General features: G+C 50.9%; 1 protein-coding gene and 1 non-coding gene across 2 annotated transcripts in view; one reads left to right on the top strand and one right to left on the bottom strand.

Moving 5' to 3' along the window:
* Bmal1 (basic helix-loop-helix ARNT like 1) overlaps positions 1 to 11,407 on the bottom strand; it is a 48,330-nt gene extending 36,923 nt beyond the window's left edge. Inside the window, exon 1 of the mRNA XM_051149251.1 lies at positions 11,392 to 11,407. The gene's annotated coding sequence lies outside the window, so the exon portion shown is untranslated. The remainder of the gene's footprint in view (positions 1 to 11,391) is intronic.
* Positions 9,676 to 9,782, top strand: LOC127192569 (U6 spliceosomal RNA). Its single transcript, XR_007831035.1, has one exon. It is a non-coding gene; the product is annotated as a U6 spliceosomal RNA (small nuclear RNA).
* Positions 11,408 to 12,203: the final 796 nt, after the last annotated feature.

Genomic DNA, 12,203 nt, shown 5'->3' with positions numbered 1-12,203 from the left:
ACAGGCTCCTAGCCCATCTATCTCCACATGCTGGTCACACCCACTGGCCCAGCACTGGCCATCTTTTACATCCCTATGACACCTAAGCTGCAAACGCACAGAGGAATCTGGCAGATGCTTCCTGTGAGAACCATGTCTTCTGAGTATGGATTCTTGGACACATCGTCAGGAAAGGTAGGCAAGTTTTATTGCGTCTCTTACTGGGTTACATAACTGTGAATGTCCAGGTGCTGTTTTACATCAGACATTTACTAACTTACATGGGTTAACTTACAGAAGCTTGACCATCACTCAAGGAGGCAGATACTACCATTGCATGCATTTTATCAAGGGAAGATCCAAGCACCATAAATAGACTATGTTGCAGACAAGAGGATAAGTCATAGAGGCTTTGCTTGACAAAGTTCCAGAGACCTCTGACTGTCCACAATGATCTCTAGACATCCAGAGCAGCTGTTGAGGCTTTGCTTGACAAAGTTCCAAAGATCTCTGGCTGATCACCACTGCCCCTAAATATTATGTATGGTCCAGGTTGTTTAGAAATCTGCTATTTCTCCTAAAACTGTTTTTCCTCTTTATTTCTCAGCCCTAAAGAAAATCATACAGGGAAAACTTTTTCCCACAGAGAATGCTGAAAGTGGGTGTCTGGCCAAAGGCTTGAGACAATGATAGAGTTTTGTTGCTCTAACTGTGAGCACCCAAGCAGAAACTGCATGAAAGAAAGTTAAGACCTAGAAATAACAGTACCTGGCTAGATACTGTTACCTGTAGAACCATTTCTTTAGAATCTGCTTTGAGAGCAATAGAAGGTGGGATTGGAATGTTATACTTTACAGATACTTTACACTAGAGGACCCCTTGGCAGTTAGCCTAGGCTTGGCTAGCACACCTGTTGGTCTGGGACTGGAAGTGGGTCAAGTTTTTTTCTTTAGAGAATATTTAGCTCAAGCTATGTTGCTGTGACCATCTTGTAAACACATTGGCTTTAGCCGGGGAAAGTTATGATTGAACTTTCCTGTGTATTGTTTAAAAAATAACAACCAAGTCATGCTGACCATTGCTTGAAATTTGATTTTTGTTGTAGGTTACAGAACTTTTTGTATTTCCTTGTTACTCTGTTGATTTTTGATTGCCCTAGTGATTGTAAAAGATGAAAAAAAAATTCATGGTGTAATCTGTCAGGAAAAATTTGAACTCATTTCAATAAAATACTGCGATCAGCCCAAGGAGAGGGGGCAAGCAAGCAACAGACATGAGAGAGTAAGCTAGAGTGAGATGGGGAACATCAAGAGAGACGGAGAGACGGGGAACAGTGAGAGAGACGGAGAGATGGGGAACAGCGAGAGAGACGGAGAGATGGGGAACAGCGAGAGAGACGAAGAGACGGGGAACAGCGAGAGAGATAAAAAGGTGGGGAACAACAGCAAGAAAAGAGATAGAAAGATGGGTGACAAGCAAGGAGTCAGACAGACAGTAAGTGAGACAGAGATGGAGACAGGGAGAGAGCCAGAAGAAACGTTCTCCTGCGCTTTAAGACCTTCAGCTTGTACCACAGACTCCTGAGTCTCTGAGTATTTCTTTTTCCTCTGTTCCTCAACATCTAGTTCCTCTATGTAGTTGTTCAACCAATGGTTGGTTTCCCTTAACCAGCTGTTCCCCGTCTGCTCAGTTCTCCCCACTGTGGGTCCACCTCTCTTCTCTCCTCTTTGCCATCCCCAGAGCTGAGCCAAAGTCATGCTGAGAGTTGGGGGCTGTCAGAAGCAACTGACAATATTGTTCAGTTCTAAGCTGGGACTGGTAGCTCATGGTTGTAATCTCACTATTTAGGAGAGAGAGGCAGGAGGATGACAAGGTCAGGGTCATCCTCAGCTATACAGGAAGTTCAATGGCAGAATGAGTTACAGAGTGACCTGTCTCAGAACAACAGAGCGGGACATCGAGCCCTGCAACTGAGATAGCATTCTGCTCTTCCAGAGGACTTGTGCTCAGTTATCAGCAGTCATATGAGGCTGCTCACAAACACCTCTAACTTCAGCCTCAAGGGGTCCAACGCCCTCTTCTGGCCTCTATGGACACTGCACTCATGAGTAGACAGACAGACAGACAGACAGATACACACACACACACACACACACACACACACACACACACACATATTTTTGGGAAAAACAATTGTTCAGCTCTCATTGCAAGTGAGAACTCGGAGGGCTAGAGCAACAGAAAACAATTAGTCCAAACAAATGCCAGCAAGACCAACCCAGGTATTACAGAAAATCCCTGCCAACACCAAGATGTCTGGACACACCCAAAGCTAAGAGGGGAACGATGTCTGCACGGGGCTCATGCCACCTCCTTCTGCCAGGACACAGGCCCTGCAGGCTGCCCCGATCACCAGGGCAGGAAGAGCTGGTGTGAAGGACCACATGGGGCCTTTGCCGTCTGCGTCCATGCTGCCCCGCCTGCAGCGAGCAGGACTGCAGCTGCGAGTGTTCTCCTGATCTTCTGAAGCAAAAGCCTGGCGTTACCCTGGCTGACTCCTGCAGTCTTCGTAAGATGCTGCCTGCGCCCTGCCGGCCCTAAGCTCTTGGAATGGCCATCCACGGCTGGAGCCCCTCTCCACGGACTCTTCCCGCACCCTGGCTCACACTGTTCACAGTCCAGGCACACATACATGTTGTATCTGGAGATCGGGCTCTTCGAGACCCTAAACCGTAGTTGGTCGAAAACAAAAACAAAAAACACAAAAACAAAAAACCAGCAAGTAGTCACACAGTCCCCAGGTTTAACATCCGTAACTCTAACTCCATCTAATTCCCTATACAGCTGGCACACCATCTTCTCAATTCCCAAGTCAGCGAGGCCTTCTCCACTCTAGCCTGCACATTCTCTCCCCTCCACCCCCCCATACACACACACACACACACACACACACACACACACACACACACTCCACCCCAGAGCTCCTCTGGGGGATGGACCTAGCTAGCTACTTCCCTGTTCGCCCTGCCAATGCTCTGTCAGACTGTCAGATGTAACCCTCTCCATCCGCCCCCTCCCACTATGGCCAGTGAGAGAACATCCTCCTCGCTTAGGCCACTCAAAGCCTCATTTTTCCTTAAGTCAGAAAAATCTCAAACTCCATAGCAGGGCGTGCTGGGCCTCACTCGATGCCAGCCCACCCTCTTCACACACTGCCCAGGGGCTCAGGCCAAGAAGAAACATCGAGGAAGCCAGGAGCTGGGTGGTGAAGGAGCACCCTTACTTTGGGACCCACTCTAATCCCTGTAAGGTCTTCACCAGCTGTCCCACTGCCCTCTCACCCCCGCCCCCATCTTCCCTGCTCAACTAGAACCCAGCAATCAGGGCCTCAGTTATGGGCAGCTGATACTGTCCCGTGTCTTACTGCCAGAGTCCCTTCCCCCTCTGTTACTGACTGACAAACCGGGGTCCCTTCCCCCCTCTGTCCCTGACTGACAAGCTGGGGTCCCTTCCCCCCTCTGTCCCTGACCAACAAGGCTTTATTACATTTACATTTCCTTGCTCCACAGGAAATGCCTCCCTTTTATTGACTTTTGTAATATTAAATTTTACTTTAGAGAAAATTTAAGTAATAACTGCTAACTCAGAAGTTGACATTGTCTATATAAGACAAAACTGTGAAGGTTTTTCTTACACGTTAGAAGAGGTGGGGAGGGTGAGGCAGCTATGACGCTTGACATTATTTTTGGAAAACTTTTCTTTCCAAGAAGGTGTTCTCAGATAGAAGAACAATCGAAGGAGCGGGAGATTAAAAAAAAAAAAAAAACAAAAAAAACCAAACAAACAAAAAACAAAGACAAAAGGCCCAGCTTTCTGTGCTACTTGCTTCTGAATGGGGCTTTAGGCAAGGCAGGGAGGGACCTTTGCTGGCAGAGGGCTCAAGGGACTGCCCCTGGCACAAGCAAGCAAATAGCATGTGAAGCTGACCTGTGTCCTGCAGTCCAGGGCTGCTTCTGAGCTGGAGAAAACTAAAAGCACAGCGAAACCTGTGCAGCGTACCTGGAAAGAACACCAGTCTCTCCTGCCCCTGCTCTCAGAGCACAGAGACCCCTGAACTCCATCCAAGAAGCAGAAGGCAGAAGGAATCGTCCCAGCCCAGGCTGCCCCTGCACAGTGGCTGCAGCAGCTGAGAATATGGCAAGGCCAGAGTGTTAGCCACTCGTGGGCACCCAAAGGAAACACAGCGTCTCTCGGAGCAAGGCAAGACAAAGGTAAACTCCAACCTTTAAGAAACCCATCCTGCAGGGCACAGTGGAGCACGCCTTTAATCCTGCATGGGCAGGGGCAGAGGCAGAGGCAGGCAGCTCTGTGAGTTCAAGACCAGCCTGGTCTACATACAAAACAAGTCCAGGGCAACCAGAGCTATTACACAAAGAAACCCAGTCTCAAAACAAACAAACAAACACATCAACAACAAAACAAAAAAGTAGGAGGATGCCATTGTCCACATCCAAGCCCTCCATCTGGACCATGTGTCGACATCCCTTTTCTCTCATCTTTGCCCCAGAGCCCCAGAAGGCTACCTGCAAATTGCATTATGTTCTATCAGTTAGCTGCCTCGTGCTAATGAGACGGGATCAAATCACTTTTAAAATCACTATTAGTGGGTATGGAGGACAGTTCAGTAGGACAGCACTGCCTAGCATGCATGAGGCCCCAGCACTGGGGGCTGGGGGAGATAAGGGGCACTATTACTGTTAGTGATAAGTTCTGCCAACACTCCCAGGGCTCATTTCCCTGTAAATAAGGGAAGAATTGGGGGTAGTGGGCAAAGCTCCCTAATTGGCAGCTTCTAGATGTTTTCATTCCGCACTGGCTACCTTGAGCAAACAGCCGTAAGTAACAGCCGAACAGCAAGCCAGATGACTGGATGCCAGCACTGGCACTTTGGAAGACTCCGTGGATGCCTTAAGGAAACTGCATGATTGCTTCAGTGAACTGCTCTGGATGCTGAAAGCACATCGCCGGCCAGGGCAGCTCCAAACAGTTTGTAGCAGGCTTTTCACTACTACAATCCTTGGTAAACACTAGGTGAACCTGCAGCCATTTCCCTCTAACCCTAGGAAGGAGCACTTCCATGCCAGCCAGGCAGAGGCACAGAATCGGTGGCTGATGCAAACACAAGCTTTCTTGTGTGGAGTTTGCTGTGATTGGTGTAAACACCCTTCTCCAGCCACTTAAAAGTTTGACTAATTGATGAACTAGCTGGGAGTCAGCCCCTGCACAGTGCAGCACTGCGCTACTGCCCTGCCCCGCCCCACTTGCCCTGCCCCTTGCTCTGTCTCTCTCTTGCTGTTAGATGGTACACCATCTTTTCCTACCTACTTTTAGTAGAGTGACTGAGCTGCTACCATGAGCAGTGGAGTGACCACCTATCTGGCATGTGAGCACGAATCACATAGCCAAGCTGCATAAGCAGCCCCGCAGCTGGCTGCGCTCACAGCTGCAAACAAGGCAGGGCCTCAGGCTCAGCAGCCAACAGCAGCGGAAGCAGCAGCAAGAGTGGCCAAAGCCACGGCCCACCAGGGCTCCTGCCATAGCAGCATGGGGCAGTGGGAGGAGAGAGAAGGTGGAGAGCTAAGACTAAAGACAGAAAGCAGCACAGGGCTGGAGAAGAGAAACGGTGGGCCCCGGCCAGCACCAAGGGCTGAGGAGTACTAATACGTAAACCTGCTGCCCAGGGCTGGGGAACCCTGACTTCCTAGGCAGATAGATAAGCCAGCTGCATGGGCAGCTTAGGGCCCCAGAGCTTTATGCCTTCAGGAGCCTACCTGCTGCGGCACCTGCTTGCTACCACAACCAAGGCTGAGAGAGGCCACAGGCTAGAGTGAAGAGCAGCACCTTGCCCACGTAGAACAAAAGACCCTGGCCTGCTGACAGGTAACACTAGCAAGATGGTACACCAGTGCCCTGGTGTCAGGCCTGACTATGTGACTTTTCTGTGCCCTATAATGTGAACAAAGGCCAGAACCTCTAATATAACAGATATACTGGGGTAGCAGGCCCTTTTTGTAGCCAAGGTCCTGGATGGATAGCGCTATATGGAGGGAAAAAAAAAACAAACCCTTTGAGGTTGCTCATCATGAGGGTGACAGCTATGGCTTAAATGTGCGTCACTCCCCACCTCCCTGTCTGACAACACTGTGGGGAAATGGAAACTGAGGAGAAACAACGGGTCATGAAGGCCCTGCTCTTACAACTAAATTACATCATGATGGACTGGGTCAGTTATCACAAGGCTGGGCTTGCTGTAAAAGCAACCTCTACCCCTCTCTACTTCTACCCCGACAGTGCAGGAGCCTTCACCATGCTGCCAGCACCATGACAGTGACCTTCCCAGCTTCCAGAGCTCCAGAAACAAACTTGCTGTCACTATAAAATGCCCTAGCCTGTGGCGTTCTGTGATAGCAACACAAACGAACGAGGCTGACCAACTCATGCGCTGTCTTGTATGATTCCATCTGAGGACTGAAATGTCTGTCTCCCAGAAGACCATCCTGCCCAGAAAACCCACTCAGAGCTGGTTCCATTGTCTGTGCTGCTGCGTGTCTTACGGTGAGGTGATCACTAACAGAAGGAAATAGCTAGGGTCTTAGCGCCACAGGGCAGCCAGGCCCGGGCAAAATTGACCTTTACAACAACTGACGCCCTCACTGTAGCCATGACCCAACTCTCCAAGGAAGGAATAAAGAACTGGTAAGCAGACTCACCTGTTCAGTGTGTGGAGCTAGACGGTGGGGACAGAAAGCCAGCTCGGTATCCGGTTTGTTTTACAGTTGATCCTTCTGCTAAAATCCAGGCCCCAAAAGCAAGATTCAAAAGCAAACACTGAAACCAGCATTCCTGGGGAAGGCATGACGAGAAACCTCGGTTCAGAAAAGCTACTGGACCGGGCAAACATAGTCTTCCTGAGCTCACTGGCAGCCAGGGCAAAGAAAGAAACAGCCTTTGGTGGGTAACACCAGGAAGTCTATGGCCTAGCTCATCAGGACAAGCCCAAGCATGGAAGGGTGTCCTCTGAAGCCATGCTGGAGCGATGTTGCCTGCCCAGTGGTTCTGAGGAAGCAGGCTTTGTAGAGGAGGCAGCTCTCTTTAAAGAGACCCCAGTGAAGGCCCAACTCCCTCTTTTCCCTTGGCGTCACCCACAGAGTGGCAGCTAGACGGAGCTCTGTGAGGCTGCAGGACGTCACTCGGCAATCTTTGATGATGCAGCTTAGTAAATGGCAGGAAAATGTGGATGGCGGATGGCAGCTGTGACAATGCTCTCCACACACCCCCAAGATCCCTACAAGGGCCTACAAGGACAATGTGTTCCTAAAGTGGCCCACCCTCCCCAGCTGGGGCGCAGCAGGTGACCCCCAGCCTTACTCTCCACTGCATGATGTCTGTCCGCCTTGATACTTGCTCAGTTGCCCTGATGTGTTTGGAGGATGGTGGCTTTAAACAGAGACCAGAGGCTGATGGGCCCCATGCCTTCTGCCAGTCCACCCCACCCTGCCCATGGCCCCTGATACTCTGACAGCCTCTGAGGAATTCAGCCACCTTGCTTGGCAGCATTCACCAATTGAAGCCAACGCCCTGAATCTAAGGTAACTAGGGCTACTCAGCAAGTGGTTCTGTCGCCTCTGGCAAAAGCCAGGTCAATACAGACACAATGGAGATCCAAAGTCATCACAGTCAAGACACTTCCAGTATACTTGGAAAGATGGAGTGTTTAAATAATTGTATGACAGCATAGGCAGGGCAACAGGTGACACCTGCCCAGCACACTACCCAACTCCAGGAGGGGCTGGTGCACATAGTGCTATTACAACAAAGTTCCAGCAGGTGGCAGTCCAGTGTCTTGATTCCTCAGGAGCTGACTGGAAGAGAAAATTAGCTTTTTGGGTGTGGGTGGGTGGGTGGGTGTGTGTGTGTGGTGTGTGTGTGTGTGTGTGTGTGTGTGTGTGTGTGTGTGTGTGTGTGTGTGTGTGCGCGCGCGCGCGCGCGCGCGCGCGCGCGCGCCTGCCTGCGTGGCAGGTTATTGAAGGTGGAAGGGGTGGGGCCTAGGACAGGTGTGACTGGGTGGATGCTAAGGAGACAGGGTACTTTATTCTGAAAGGCACTATCGCTGCAGGCCCTGGAGACAGACCACTGTGGCACTTGTATGCCCAGTCCCACCAGCAGCACAAAGTGCTCAGGAACCCTGAGGCTGAACGTAAGTGAGATCACACTTGGAGCTATGAGGCTGGACTTGTGAAGCCAGGGTTCTGAGTGCACAAAGACAAGGCCTCCCTTTGTCAAACAGGCCTCCACTGCAGAGGAAGGGGAAGAGCTCCCAGAACTCCATGTTTGGATGGTGCTGAGGACTAACTCTGAATGGCAGGGCTCTGAGGAAGAGCCATGGCATAGAAGAGCCTCACGGAATATATTGGTCTACAACTTCCCACAAGGCACGCTCCGACAGACATTCCTACAGGAACGTTGCTTCATTTCTCCCTGAGGAGTAAGATGAGAGTAAGCAAGCTATGGTGCCCCAGCCCCACCACAGGCATTTGCAAAGGACTCCTGGTCTGGCTGGAGACGTACAGCTTTCCAGTGACATGGGTGTGGGGAGCCGTCTGGACCCAACAGACAGCTGAGCAGCTGCCCAAAGCCAAGTAGCCCAGGATGAAAGTGGAGCAGACACAACGTCATGATCAAGTAACTGAGTGAGCGAGCAGCCAGAGAGAGGACTCTTTCCTCGGTGTGAGAAAAGGGACCACACAGTGACCTGAGTCTGAGGAACACAAGCTCCCCTTAAGCACTCATGAACCACCTTGTTCTCGGGGTTCTGTGAGAGCAGGATTTAAGGTACACCCTTAGATGGAGACAGAAGTCAGGTTTCAAACCGCAAGCCCATCGGGCATCTGAACCACGGGTCCAACACACACCAGCAGCACAACACTGGGCACTGGGCCTGGCCTCCGTGTGCCATGGCCTCCTGGCCTGCATGGCAAGGATGCCAGCAGGACCGGCACCATCTTCACTGAGCTGTATAAAGTGCTCAGCGTGGCACCTGCCACGTAAAAAGGCCTTTGTGTAAGCCAGTATTTTCATTGATGGCCGTCATGAAAGCTAATGTCCTGGACCCCACGTTACAGAAGAAGGAAGTGAGTCTGAAGGAGTGGCGTGACAAAGGCTGAGGTTTTTACAGGACAGGAGTAACCCTGTGTGCCATAGGAAAGACGAAACGAGGACAAAAGAAGAAAACACACGCGGGCTGCAGAAATGGCTCGTCAGTAGGGTGGATACCGCAAGAACGTGAGGATCTGAGTTTGGATCCCAGAACCCACATAAAAAAGCTGAACATGCTGGGCAGTGGTGGCACACACCTTTAATCTCAACACTAGGGAGGCAGAGGCAGGCAGATCTTTGTCAGCTCCAGGCCAGCCTGGTCTAGAAAGAGAGTTCCAGGACAGCGAAGGCTACACAGAGAAACCCTGTCTTGAAAAACAAACAAGTTGAACATAGTCACACACTATCTGGGGGGACAGTGAGGGACAGCAAGGGGGTGAGTGAGGACGGGCAGATCCTGGGAGCTTGCTGACCAGTCAATCTAGCCCATTAGTGAGCTCCAGGCTGACAGAGAGATCCTGTTTCAAAAATTAAGGTTAAGTGCTCACTTCAGCAGTACATATACTAAAATTGGAACGATCCAGAGAAGATTAGCATGGCCCCTGCGCAAGGATGACATGCAAATTCCTGAAGCGTTTTGTGTGTGTGTGTGTGTGTGTGTGTGTGTGTGTGTGTGTGTGTGTGTGTGTGTGTGTGTTTCAATAGAAGGATCCAGAGGGTCCTAGAAACCTACAAGAAGAACATCATGATGGGTGGATCAGGGCCTCGGGGGCTCTGCTCAAACTATTGCACTAACCAAGGACAATATATGTAGTAAACATTGAACCCCTACTCTGATCTAGCCAATGGACAGGACATTCTCCACAGTTATGTGGAAAGCGGGGACTGACTTTGACATGAACTCTGGTTCCCCATATTTGACCACCTCCTCTGGGTAGGGAGGCCTGAGGGCACTCAAAGAAAGAATAAGCAGGCTACCAAGATGAGACCTGATAGCCTATGGCCATATAGAGGAGGTCCCCCTCGGTCACAGACCTAGGGGAGGGGAATAGGGTGAAAGTGGAGGGAGGAACAGGAGGAGACGAGTGATGGGATAACAACTGAGTTGTAATCTGAGTAAATTAATAAAAAAAAAAAAATTTAAGGTTAAAAAGCAATCAGGGAAGATATCTAATACCAAACTCTAACCTCCACAAGCACATCTCTCTCTCTCTCTCTCTCTCTCTCTCTCTCTCTCTCTCTCTCTTTCTCTCTCTCTCTCTCTCTCACACACACACACACACACACACACATACACACACACATACACACACAAGTTTTTGTTTTTTCTTTACCGAAAATGTACACAAAGACTGACTCAAAACTTCTACAAAGTAGCCCTGGTGAATGGTCTGCCACAAAGCAGGGACTCTGTGGGGCTTTGATGGTGCATGCTGAGTTAAATAGGCAAATTTCTGTTCTGCGGGGATTCTTGGACCTTTAGGGCACCCCTCTCCTTCAGGTCCACCCCTCCAGAGTGTGGGGTCCAGGGACAGTGGAGTCTCTGCTTCTCCAGATGTTTGCATCCACAAACCACATGTAATCTGACAGCCAAGGGTTTGACAGTACGCACTGGAAGAAACTGCTCTATCAAACCACTTGGACTGGAGTCCCCGCCCCTGAAATGCTGCCTCCTCCTGCTATGGATTTCCCCTCCCAGGAAGTACTATTTATCAGCCTTGTGGCTGCTCTGTCATGGCCCAGACTCTGAGGTTCCGGTTCCACCTCTGCACTTGAGAGGTCTCTGGTGGGCACTATGCTTGGCCTCTGGGTATTCACACACTCAGCCCACTCTCAGAGCATCTGAAAGCAGGACTTTGCCCCTCAGCCTTTTCTGCCAGCATGGACCGCAGAGTCGGTCTGTGTGTCCTGGAGAATAGCAATGACACGAAACTGAAAGAAAGGAGCTCCCTTGTGCCTTGTTCTCCACATCCCAGAGCCTGGCATGAGGAGACACCACGGAAGTGCTATCAGCTGCATCCCTCCATCCGTGCCATCTCCTCTCTGGGAATAAGCGACCCCAAGCCAGCCTCACTATGCCAGGTTTGAGGCCTGCTGACTGAAGACCTGTCACCTGACCCCTGCTTTCTTCCTATGCTTTCTGTCTGTTGTTTGCAGTTTTCTTTCTTCCCCCCCCCCCCCCCCTTCCAAGCACTGCAGAGTGTGGTTCTAAAGTCTCCAAGGGAAAAGACTCTTCACCGGGGGAAAAAAACTTACTGCCTGAGGTTGAAGAAAATTCTGGAAAACATCTGCATCTTGTTCTAAGGAAACAAAAGAATGCACTGCTGTTATTTGGTGGCAAAAGAGAGATGCTAGCATGAGGGATAGCAGGCGGGCAAGCCGGAGGCCCTCTGTGTGTCAGGCTGGGGGCTGCTGACTGGTAGGTAGGAGGAATGGGCCTACTAAAGGCTGAGGCTTAGACAACAGAAGGCGCACACTGCCCGTGAGGACCACGTGGGAAGGGTACTTGGCACAACAGTCCTCCCTGGCACAACTACAGAGTGTGCATGGGGGGGCGGGGGAGGTTCCAGAGGACAGGCCCACAAGGGGTTGGGGAGGGCTGTTGAGCAGAAAGCCCAGTGGGAAAAGAGGGAGCAGCAGACTCACAGATGCTGCGTGACAGGAAACACAGGATGGCGGGCAGTGTGGGGCCTCCTGCATCCAATCTCACCTCTGCCACTTGAGGGCTGAGTGTCCTGGGCAAGGTAGGTGGTCACAGGGGGCGTGGTTTCCTCCTCTGTGGGGGGATCTTTCTCCAGCCGGACTTAGCATTAAGAAGGGCACTGGGCGGTCTGGCCACCTTCAGGGTTAGGGGAAGAGCTGGGCTGGGACTCACAGATGCAGACCCACGGAGCGGCTCAGAGCTGGTGAGGATGGAAAGACAGGGGGACGTGGGGCTCTTAAATCTGAAGAGAGTAGGGACGACGAAGTCAAGAAGCCAAGCGGCAGTGGCTGAGGACAACTGTGGGAAGGCTGGAGAGAGAAACCTGGCTCCACAGCAGTATTCCAAATGCGGGCCACTTCTAGAA

Source organism: Acomys russatus, chromosome 7 (genome assembly GCF_903995435.1).
Source record: "Acomys russatus chromosome 7, mAcoRus1.1, whole genome shotgun sequence".
NCBI classification, from domain to species: Eukaryota; Metazoa; Chordata; class Mammalia; order Rodentia; family Muridae; genus Acomys; species Acomys russatus.
Note: the sequence above shows the minus strand (reverse complement) of the source record. Positions and strands in the feature narration are given on the sequence as shown.